The 11,347-nt window shown below is 36.9% G+C and overlaps 1 pseudogene; it reads right to left on the reverse strand.

The window, feature by feature from the left end:
• Positions 1–8,080: 8,080 nt before the first annotated feature.
• LOC143601599 (ethylene-response factor C3 pseudogene) lies at positions 8,081–8,788 on the reverse strand (annotated as a pseudogene).
• Positions 8,789–11,347: the final 2,559 nt, after the last annotated feature.

Here is an 11,347-nt window from a genome sequence, read left to right on the forward strand (position 1 = left end):
TCCGAACCTCCCCATAAGAACCTTCTCATCAAAGCTTCTAAATCATTGGTAACCTTCTTGGGAGCCTTAAAAAGCGAAAAATAATAAGTGGGAAGACTATCCAGCACCGATTTAATAAGGGTTAACCGACCAGCAATAGATAACGAATTAACTTTCCATTTAGAAAGCCTCTTCTTGAACTTGGACACAACCGGTTCCCAATTAACCACCCTATTCATGTTAGCTCCAACCATAATCCCAAGATAAGTAAACGGGATTCTACCCGGCTTACAACCCATGAAACCGGCTTGGATATCGATCTCACCATCTTCTACACCTACTCCAAATAACACTGATTTATGGAGATTAATCTTTAGCCCCGAACACAAGTAAAATATGCGAAGAATACGTTTCAAGTTATCAAAATTAAAAGAAGACCACTCTCCCATAATCATAGCATCATCCGCATAAAAAAGATGGGATAAAGTAGGACCTTCGTTAGGAAGAGTAATACCATGAAACGCACCTATATCACAGGCTTGTTTCAACATACCTGAAAAAGCCTCCATCATAATAATAAAAAGAAAAGGCGATAGCGGGGTCACCTTGACGAATGCCTTTATGACATCCAAATTCGAAAGTAGGAGATCCATTAACAAGAACAGACGATCTGCTCGCCAACAAGATACCACTAATCCAATCGCACCAGACCGAAGGAAAACCCATCTGAGAAAGAACCGACAACAAGAACTCCCAATTCACATTATCAAAGGCTTTATCGAAGTCAATCTTGAACATAAAAATTCTTCTTTCCCTCTTTTTAGCCCAAGCAATAACCTCACTAGCCACCAAAGGGCCATCAAGAATATATCTCCCGGATAAGAAAGCCGACTGATGCTCTGAGACAATCTTATTCATAACCGTTTTGAGTCGATTCACTAACACCTTCGACACAGTCTTTAAGATACAACCAATGAGACTTATCGGTCTAAAATCCCCCAAAGAAGACGGATTGTTTACCTTAGGAATTAAGGTGATAAAAGACGAACCAACCCCCGAGCAAAAACTTTTAACCTTATGAAAATGATCAAGAATATCCACAAAATCCTTCTCGAACAACTCCCAAAAAAAACCGAATGAACCTAAAATTAAAACCATCCGGCCCATGAGCTTTGTCACCACCGCAATCAAAAACCGCCTTCTTGATCTCATGCACGGAAAAATCACTGATCAAAAAAATCCGCCTCCACCGAAGACAAGACCGAAAACCCATTTCCAATCAACCGAGGCCGGAGTGTAATAGATTCTTTAAACTTACCAGCAAAGAATCGCAAAACTTCATTTTTAATGAGAACCGGGTTTGTTTCCCACGCCCCATTCACTTCCAAACCCGGAAAATAATTTGAAACTTTACGTTTATTAATAAAACCGTGAAAAAAATCGAGAATTTTCGTCTCCATGAATCGCCCAATTACAACGAGCCTTTTGCTTCAAATCCCGGTAGTAATGATTATCCAACTCGCCTAGCCGTCTTTTAATTTCGCTTAAAGACCATGTCTCTTCTTCCAACAAATCCCGGACCTCCAAGGTTTGGTCCAAGTCCCGCAACTCTTGCTCCAATAAAACCCTTTCCTCCTTTTCTTTGGCTTTACAATCGATCGCCCATCTAGTAATAGCAGCACGCAAAGCTTTAAATTTATACAGCAATCTCGCGTCCGGAGAACCATGAAACGAGCCATCAACAAGCGTCTTCTTAACCAACGTCCCAAAATCCTCTCTACCAAGCCATGAATTGAAAAACCTAAACGGTTTGGGACCATAGTTCTTGGAAGAACCAATTTTCAAAACCAACGGACTATGATCCGGCTTATTCCTCTCGAGAGCAATATACTCCGCACACGGCCATTCCATAAAAAAATCCCAATTAACGAAGATTCTGTCAATACGGCTTAATTTATTTCCTGCGACAAAAGTAAAACGCCTCACTTTCAAGGAGTACTCGTGAAGATTCGAATCATCAATGAAGTCGTTAAACTCATTGGCCTCACCCACATTAAACAAAGAATTCCGCCTATCCTCAGCACACCGAACCGAGTTAAAATCTCCTGCCACAATCCACCTCCCATTACCCTCCTCGATCAAATCACGAATTTCCCCCAAAGAGCTCTTTTAGTAACTAGATTTTGAGGAGAATAAACATTGAGAATATGATATGAGCTACTCTTTCCTTTCACAGTGCCCGAAACAAGAAGCCAATTATTATTCTTGACCACCCTTTCCATACGAAAGACTTGAGAATCCCAGATCGATAATAACCCACCCGACCTTCCAGATGAAGGAACCCAATCAAAAGAATACTCACCATAACCCCAAAACCGACCCACATCCACAGAATCCAAGGAAACAAATTGCGACTCTTGTAAGACAATAAAACTAATCTCGTGATGGACTCGAAGACCTCGAATCCAATCGGCTTTGCTAGAACTCCCTAACCCACGGATGTTCAGAGAAAAAACATTCATTGAACACCATCTTGATAGCCTTCGGAAACAAGAACCTCTCTAACATTAGAAACAAAATCTTGCAAATTCTCAACGCCTAACGCCTTACTCAGCTCAATGGTCTTCTCCAACTCCACCTCAATCGGACCTTGATGTTGCACCAGATCTATACCTCTACCAATCATCGAGGCCTCCTCAGACTCTCCCTCGATGTCTCGAACCACCTCCGTATTAGTAGACATCCCTTTGTTAAGATCCGGTGTTAAGAACTCTCCTTCAACACCTGTCTCGATACCCCTAGTAACATCCGAAGGCACGTGCATAATACCGATAAACCTATCAAGATCAAACATATCTTTATCCTCCCTTGGTCTCTTCTTAGGACGCTCCCTAGAACCACTACCCCCACTTCGATTAGAAAATAAAGACTTCCGTCTGAACTTCTTATGTCCCTTGCCTTTCAACACAGAAACGTTAGTGCTATCAACGTTACCATTCTCAACCGCCTCCTCATTAGAAAGATCATAGGAGTTCGAAAATTCACCGACCATCACGTTAGAATTATCGTTCACACAACCATCCAACCCATTAACAGCATGTTCCCTAACAGAAAACTCGTTAGCTTGAGAACCTTCGCCCTCTTCACGATGCACATTATGGGGCTCATCCTGCACGATATTATCATCACACTTATCCTCCTCCGGTAAAACGGGACCATCATCCTCTTCAAACTCTACTACACATTCCGGTATCCATTCCCCTACATCTTCATCCACCCACACTTTAAAAAATTTTTCCCTCCAATTAATGTCCACCCGGTCCACAATCCGTTTGCACTGTTTACTCAACACACCGATGAGAGTATACGATAAGTTGTTCTCTTCACCTGATAAGGAAGCCGGTTGAACCACCTTGCCAAATCTGCTTCCAATCAAATCGAAAACCTCGTCTAACACCAACTGAGCCGGAACCCCATGAACTTGGAGCCAGGCGATCCGACCCTCCTCCACTCCATTTCTATCAGACCAAGGTTCTAAAAACTCAAACCAATCTGACCATTTGTCTTTGTTATTCAGAAAGGCATCCCTATCCCCACTAACGTAGAATACCAACACCACTGAAAGCCCTCCCAGATACTTAATCTCTAATGATCTCCAACCATGCTTCCGAACCAACTTTTTCAGAGACGTTAACGTGTGAAGATTCACCACCCTCCCCGTAAGATCACATCCCTTCCAATGAGAAAACCGTTCCACCGAATCATCCACCTTAATCTCATCTACTTTGTTCCGATTTAACAAGGAATCAACAAAGGAACGGCCATTACCAACTGATGCATAGGGAACCCCATTCCTATCAGATCCTTCGGAACTAGGGTTTGTTTGACCACTAGGATTTGCATGCCTATAAACAGGGATCGAGGCCGTCTTCCTCCTATTACCAGAATCGGGTCTATGTAGATTCCCACCATCCACAAACCGAGCAATCGCAATAAACAACTTATACGAACCGATCCATACGTCTGATAACTCATCTTCCAACCGTTTGACATCTTTCACCTCGGAAAACGATACGAAAGCAAACCTCTTGCCCCATTTATCCAGCTTCCTAGCAATATAGGAACCTTCGTAACGACCAAAGCTACCCATAACATCTTTTAAGTCTTGCAAAGAACACTTTGGGGGAAGATTTGAGACAAAAAACTTCGATAAAACCTTGTTATTACCTTGAGCCTGATGACCATTCCGTTTCCCTTTCCGATTACGTGGATGTTCCCATTCTTCTGAATCCATGCCGCCAAGGGTCGTGGTCAAAACAGCAGGGTGGGGGACAGGGGTGACTGAGGTGAGGCGGAGAGAGGGAATAGTGGTGGTGACAGAGGTGAGGCTGGGTCGGGGCGGCGACTGTGGAGGGGAGGAGGAGAATAGTGGCGGCGGTCGGGAGGAAGGGTTACGGGAGGTGGAGGGTGGTGGTCGGGAGGAAGGGTTACGGCGACTGTGGAGGGTGGCGGTCGGGAGGACGGGTTACGGGAGGCGGTCGGGAGGAAGGGTTACGGCGACTGTGGAGGGTGGTGGGCCGGGAGGTGAGGTGGAGGGGAGGATATCCGGTGAGAGGGAATAGTGGCGGCGGTCGGGAGGAAGAGTTACGGGAGAGAAACTGGCCGGGAGGTAGGGTTACGGGAGAGAGACTGGCGGAGGTGAGGCGGGCGGAAGAGAGGCGGGGTTACGGGAGTTGAGGCGGGCGGCCGGGAGGTAGGGTTACGGGACATGATATTATTATATGATACCAATATTTTTGGAAAAATGCTTATTTATTAATTTAGTAATAATTAATTCATTGATGTTTTGAATTATATGGAAATTCAATGTCTAGATAACGTAACATAATATGTGAAAGTTAATACTATTATTTGCTAAGAAAGAAAAGATAATGTTATTTGCTACATGATAACTAAACTACTGTTTTACTTAGGAATTAAAAAGTTTACAAGATTAATAACACCATACATAGAAAATAGTTTTTTACGCAAATGGTGGATTTGTTTTGTTGAAAGTAAGATGTTTTGGGTCTAATTTTGAGAATTAACACTAACTTATATTTATTTTTAACAGGAAAAAAACCTCACGTCCTCATGTGTATTCCACATAGGGGTATTTTAATCATATTAATTTTACTTTTTAAACATTTCAATCTTTTTATAAAAAGGATTGGTTCAATACGGTTGCTTATGTTTGGTTTATGTACACGTATATATTTATTTGTGTGTATTGCATATATATTGTGTATTTGCATTACGTATATATTGATTTGTGTGTATTATTGTGTTTGCATCAATGTGCAGCATTTGATAATTAAACATGTAACAAGGGTTTCCATTCTTGTGGACTTAGGGAGTAGTAATTTCATAATTAATCAAGTTGTTTTAAAAGTTGTTTCATGTAAGGTGACTAAACATGAGAAGACGTACCTTGACAACCAACATGTATTTTTACCTTTTGTTTTTGACACTTTTGGTTTTCACACACTTTTGGTTTCTTCACGCCTGAAACCATGGAGTTACTTAACCGAGTTCAACGGGTCATGCATAGTAATGTTATGACACCAAGATCAGTCAATGTGATTTTTAAAAGATTGGGTTTTGTAATTCAAAAGGGGAGTAGCGACGCAGCTTATTGCATGTTTGCCTTTAGTTTCGACGTAATTACTACTATTCAGTTTTATATTTCTTAAATTTAAGAGCGAAAAAAGAAACGAAGAACTTGTACTGGTGTGTATTGTTTTCCATTGAGTTAAAAGTGAGGAAATTGCTAAACAGTTCTATTTGTTGTACCCTTGTATCTAACTCGTTAGACCCGTATAAACACAAAACCGACCCATCACACTAATGGTCTGGTTCACTGGTATGATTTCAGTCATAAGAATTATTTACAAATTTATGAATATAGCATTTAAATTTTGGCTAAACTGTTCCATTAATCAACCCATTTTTTGAAATATATCAAATAACCTTACCGTGGTAATCGAAAACGGTTACAAAGTATAAAAACAAAACATCATTTGCATGTCCAACTCTAGCTCATAATCATGGATCCGTATACCGAACCGATTCATGCACAAATCTACGTTCTTAGATGTTAATATAACATTATTTTCACACCAAAAAATGATTTGTATAGAACTTGGATTGGTAGAAGGTTTAATTTAAATGACCCAGTCTCTCAAATAATTTGATGTTAACGTGCAGAATAGGGCAAACGGCCCAGTAGTCTTTATCGAAGAGTTCCAAAAGAACCACATTCAAGTATTCAATGAATACCGACTTTTTTAGATGTGTGCTAAATGCTTAAATCTTTGTTTGGCAGTCGCTAAAATACAACTATTAAAGCATAACTGAATATATTCTTTTATATAATTATTACCATTTTTAGAAATCCAAGTAACACATGGGTTGAATAAACAAAGCCCGTGTTTTATTTTAAACTGAAATCAAATTCTTTTAACTTTACAAGTTGCAAATTTATATATTACAAAGGGATTGATGGATAATTACTTATTAACTATAGATATAACAAAACAAAACTAATAAGTCCTAAAATAAGGAAACGATGATAAAATTGCACTTGAAATTAAGAAAACATTGATTTAATTACATAAGAAAATAAGGAAACGACTGAGAAAACATTGCTTGATAAAAATGTTCAGGGGTTTTAAAAATTATGCCATGTTCACATTTACTTATTTATTAGGTATAATAAATAATAAATATTATAAAAGATAAAGATTATATTATTATTGTTATTATTATCTGTACTACTATTATTGTAATATTCATAGTAAAAATATGAAGCCAGCCCTTTTTTTAGTTAAAGATTATACGTGTTTTACGACACCAAAACAGTAAAGAGTATGGTAAAAATATAATGAGATGTTACCTTTAAGTAATAATATTCTTTTATAATATAGCTCTCTTAATAGTAAAAGGTTCCGAATGGGATATTTATTAGCAGGTTTCACTTAATTGTGTTTTATTTCCCTCCAAGTCAAAAAAAAAATCTAGCTAACCTTTAGGAAACATGCTTCTTTCTTCTTTTTCTCCTTTTTCCTTTTTAATTTAGAACAGATGTCCCACAAAAGACTCAAGCTCTCACGATTTTTTAATTTTCGATTTTGTTACCTCATTATTTCCAACAAAATAAGGGGCAATTTGGTAAAGGCATAACCTATCCAAATATGCCTTATAATTCTTGCAAGTCATAATTGAACACAAGTAGGCATGGTTTTTATGTTGTAATATGTATTTAATGTTATTTAAAATGGGTAGAATAATTTCTAACATAAAATAAATCCATACATGTTAGTATCATATACGACTATTGTTTATGGCTACCACCTATTCGTCGTTGCAAACACCATTGCCACCGTCCCACCATCCGCATCCTTGTAAAATTATATATGCTCAACACTAGTACTAGTGGTTATATGATTACATAATATTGACAGAGACACACTTTTAACGTTTTTAAGTGTAAAAGTTTTAATTGTTTAAAGATTACGACCTAAAGGGTTACCAACCAAGAATGACATTTCATAAGACGATTAGGGCACCACAACTATTTGTCATATTATATAGAAAGAAAACATCCGGGCAACACAATTATTAATTTTGTCATGTTTAACATAAAATCAAGTCCATACATATTTGTCAAGTTTGTATATGAAAAATAAGCATTTTACAACTGATTATGTCACTTTACACTATTGCTACGTACCATCTCATACGTTTGCAAAGAAACACATGAAAAATCCAACAATCTTTCTATCATCTTTACTCTTTGAATCAAAAATACTATCATGAATAATTAGAGACACTTAACACATAAACAACTTTAGAAACATAACGGTAATAACTATATAAACATGTATACATATGTTTTAAATGAAGTACAGAAGACGGCCAGTTAACCGTGTACCACACTCTCTTTCAACTTTCATTATATCTACCACGCACTATATAAAAATGCAGTATGCGTCTCAACTCAAAGTTCTCTACTTAAAATTGGTTCTGCACCGAGAACACATAACTAAACTTAGAAAAATTTACATAGAGTTAAAAATACAAAGCACAAACATCATAGATTCATAAAACAAGGTTACCAAGATATTGTGGAACTAGTGTCCGAGGAACACAACAATTGTTCTAGATAATCCGCCCCCAAATCCTCAAACACGACCAAACTCTTGTCATCCGTCCCACAAACACCATTATCTTTCTTTTTCCTTCGTTTCCTCATGGAGTGACGTTTTTTTAATGCCATCACCGGTGAACACCCTTCTTCAAACCCATACTTCATTTCCAGCAATGATTCTTTCACTCTCTCGGCCGGAAAGTTCAACACGGCCGCGGTCCCCCTCATTGAAAATGCGGCTTGATCATACGCCATGGCGGCCGCTTCCGCGCTATCAAACGTCCCCAGCCACACCCGGACCCCGTGGCGGGTGGAGTCTCGTATTTCGGCCGCGAACTTCCCCCACGGGCGTCGTCTTACCCCTCGGTAAGACTTTGGTGTCCGCGGGGGCTCGGGTTTGGATTGGGATGATTCGGATGTTATTTCTTCTTCTTTGATGATTCGGGTGGTTGAGGAATCGGATTCGGATGAGGGTTCGGGGATTGTGGCTAGCATGTCGAAAAGAAGCATGTCTTCTGAGTCGTTGAGGTTAAAGGGAAGGGAGCTGTGGTGGAACAGGGGTTGGTCCCATGATTGGTTTAAGGTGGGATGGTTTTGTTGAATCAAGGAAATGTTTGCCATTTGTGAGAATTGTGATGAGTGATGAAAACAGAGTGTTCTGCCTTTATATACTGTTGGAAAATCTTGATGTTCTAGAGAGTTTTGAAAGTAATAAATGGTGAATTGTTTAATTTTCTTTGTTTAACTAAATGTAGTCGTTTTATATTTCAAGTTGTAATATATTTCACCTATATATTTTTTATTAACTTTTGATTCCGCGTATTATACTAGATTTGTCGGATGAGAAAAAGAATAATAAAGTCTATTACTTAAAATAAAGACATAAAATTAAAGACAAAAAATAAATTAAATATATAATACAAACAATAAAAAGTTTAGAATCTCAAATTTATATTTATATAGAAACCTATAAATAAATTAAATTTTGCTATGAGTTCGAAGAAACGGCAAAAACGGATTCAAATGGATTCATAACAACAAGTTTCAGAAAGGGAAAAAAAACTAAATACACTAAATTTGGGAGGTCATTTTGTGTCATTAAATGATCAAGAGCAAATTAAAAAAAAAGTGTGAGATATAGGATGAACTTGCTAACTCGAAGTTCAACGCAAATCTAACATCTAACAATACTAATAAAAGAAAATAATGAGTATGATGTTGTAATCTTATATTCATTTTTGGTCTAATCTCTCTTCTCATTCATCCATGACATGTCCATGGGTTATGAGGCAAAACCATTTTGAATAATGGGTTATAATTTATGTTCTAATTCTCTAATCTCTCATCACATCATCCTAGTTATCCATAGGTCTTGCTTAAAATAATTTTTGGCAAATGGGTTATAATTTTCTTTTTAATTCTCTAAATTTTCATCATATTTATCCTACCTATTCATGGGTCATAGGTAAAAACAATTTTGACAAATGGGTTATAATTTTCTTTCTAATTCTCTAATCTCTCATCTCATTCACCATTGATATTCATAGGTAATGGGTCAAATCAATTTTGGCAAATGTTGTATATGAATAGATTTTTTCGATTTGTAAATTTGAGATATAGACTTTTTATTGTTTATTCTATGTATTTTATTTCCTTTTTATCTTTAATTTTGTTCATTTCTTTCAAATAACGAACCTTATTTATTTTTATTATTTAACAAATCCCGTGTAATACACGGGTTTAAAAAGCTAGTAGAAATATATTAAAGATTCCCGTGTTGGTAAATTAGGGCCGTGGTGGTAACTGCTCTTGTATTTGAGACTTGAGAATGAAGCCCAGGGTATAAAATAAGACATGAGATAGAATTCGTTAGAGTAGAGGATTAAATGGGGTATTTATAGCCAGTAAAAAAAACCTTTTACATGCTAGTCCTTTTTTGTTTATGCAAGTTATAAATTCGACATTTTAGTTAAATAACCTTTTAGTTAAACACTTCGTATTAAGGTATTAACAATGACTAATTAAATTGAAAAGATGACAAAAATTTTTTGTTGTATAATTAAATTGATTTATAAGTTTTATTTGAATTTAAAGAAAAAATGGGTGATAAGTCATAAAAATGTAAGAATATATAGAAGGTTTGTATGTTCGGAGGTGAAATTGAGGGTTATTAAGGATTTGTAAAAACTTTTAAGAACTTATAAGCTATAAGGATATGATGTGAGGGTTAGCTGGGCAGTTAAAAATGCTTAAGTGCTTCCTTAACATTGATATTACTTTTATAAATCGAAAGAATTGGTTTTCTTTAATGCAACGTAACATTTTAGACTTCGAATGAAATAAATAATAATTGATCACATAATAAAGATAGCTACTTAGTCAAGAACTCAAGATAAGGCCATGGGGTACACTCTAACCCCTCTTAACTTTACATAAGCATCGGATCACTAATTTTTCTCTTTTTTTACTCCATCTCACCTAAAGAAAATGGTTTAATCCTTTTAACTCCATCTCGCCTCAATTAATTGTTAATTTAATATATTTTTCTTTGCCTTTTAACCCGTGAAAAGCATAATCCATAACCCCTTTTTTAACAAATTTAACACAAGTGAGTAGTGGTTTAATCCATCTTTAAAGTATCATGTCATCTTAATTTATGTTGGGGTTAGAGTATACCCAACGGCTTAAGTTATATGTATGGATGCATGAACAAAAGTAAAAGCCATTGATCTGGAAATAGAAACTGGAAAGAGCACGTGAGTAGTCAAATGATGCAAGGCGGCGGGCCAAACCAAGATTTTGACGGCAGTTATCAACTCCATGTAGTGGCAAGTTCTTCTCCCCTGGACTTGACGATAGGCATGTTACGAATCAAAAATATAGTTATATTTATATTACAAAACAAATTAACCATATAGCATTCACTTCATGATTACAGATAAAATACACATCGAAACATAGACAATAAGACCATTAGTTATGGTTTAACAATCAAGGCTGGTTAAAACATAACATCAACGTCACGTCATTGTCTCATAGATAGTGAGTTTTAACTAGCCAACCCTAAATAAGGGTACTGTTATGGATGAACAAGGTTTAACAAAATATTAAAAATAATACAAAAAAATGTCCAAGTTATCGACGCATAGACATACATGTCATCGAAGCTACTGTAAAATT

This window comes from Bidens hawaiensis, unplaced genomic scaffold, assembly GCF_021521415.1.
Source record: "Bidens hawaiensis isolate Kalapana, Puna unplaced genomic scaffold, B.hawaiensis_p1.1 tig00056815_1, whole genome shotgun sequence".
NCBI lineage: Eukaryota > Viridiplantae > Streptophyta > Magnoliopsida > Asterales > Asteraceae > Bidens > Bidens hawaiensis.